The 1,214-nt window shown below is 38.5% G+C and overlaps 1 protein-coding gene across 1 annotated transcript in view; it reads right to left on the minus strand.

The window, feature by feature from the left end:
* Nucleotides 1-1,214, minus strand: part of LOC100533425 (sodium channel alpha-subunit SCAP1) — a gene marked incomplete in the record, with an annotated part of 152,143 nt that overhangs the window by 96,178 nt on the left and 54,751 nt on the right.

Here is a 1,214-nt window from a genome sequence, read left to right on the forward strand (position 1 = left end):
ACCCAACTCCCTTCCCCTTCTCTTTCCTCCTCCAAAAAGACATCAACTTCCCACCCCCACCCCCCAAAAAAAATTAACTACCAAACAAAGAACAAACAATAGAATGGCCAAAGAAATAACTAGAATAGTATGTCGCTAGAGAATAATAATATGGATAAAACAACATGAAAGTACACAGTTCAAGAAGGAGAAGTTAGAAACAAACCCAATTTAATTGTTTGGTGCGTTTTCAAGGCTCAACACAGTATTGTATCTTTTCAATCGGAGATGGCAGTTATATCAGAATCTGGATATCCCGCCTGCTTGATAATATTTATTAATGTGTTTATCGGGGCTTTCGACGCATAAACTACCACCAAACCTAGTACCATTGTATCCCAAGATTTGCTCTGGGATCCCACGGGGCTTTACAGATCAGTCTTGCCAAAAGTAAAGTAAAAACCGGTCTTTGCCAGAGATATAAATCTTGTCCTTCAAGTGACCTTGAAAGCAAAACAAAACAACTAAAGGATGGAATACAGGGGAAAACGTTATGACACATGTATAGAATACATAATTTAAGACCAAAATCAGCTCAACTTAAAGTATTTGTTAAAAATCTGTGTTAGTAAGAAAAAAGATATGAGCACGCCCCTTCTTTGTGTGCTCATTTTTGTTCTCTTCAACAGGTCTCGCTAAGAAAGGGATTATCAAACTTTATCAAACAAACAAACAGACGAACAGACAGACGAAACAAAGCAGAACCCATCTCTGAAGAATAATGCCATTAAAGGAATGTGAGATATTTCAGTGTGAAGGTATTGCTATTCTAAAAAGAGGCCTGCTGTCTGTTCGTTGGTCTGCTGGTGTTATAATCTGTTATCAGTGGAATGGTTCATTTCGCATTATGCGGACATTTTCCTCCATTCTATATCGATTTGTTTTTAGCACGCTGTTTTCAAGAGAATTTCAAAAATTGGTTCGTAGTTTTCTTCCATTTCTGTTTCCGCTATCTCAACTTGGAATGGAATTTCTTTCGGTTTCTTGTTTTGTTTGGGAGAATTCATGTTGATTTTCGGATTGGCTGTCTGTTTACCTTGGAGATTTGAATTCGATTGAATTTGCAGTAAACGGTGAAGCGAAGTAGAACGTCGTAAGAATTGAAGAGATGCTCAGCACTGACTACAAATGCTCCCTATGTTTCTGCCTCTATCTCTGCCTCTGCCCCCCCCCTC

The sequence above is a fragment of the Aplysia californica genome, unplaced genomic scaffold, assembly GCF_000002075.1.
Source record: "Aplysia californica isolate F4 #8 unplaced genomic scaffold, AplCal3.0 scaffold00260, whole genome shotgun sequence".
Lineage (NCBI taxonomy): Eukaryota > Metazoa > Mollusca > Gastropoda > Aplysiida > Aplysiidae > Aplysia > Aplysia californica.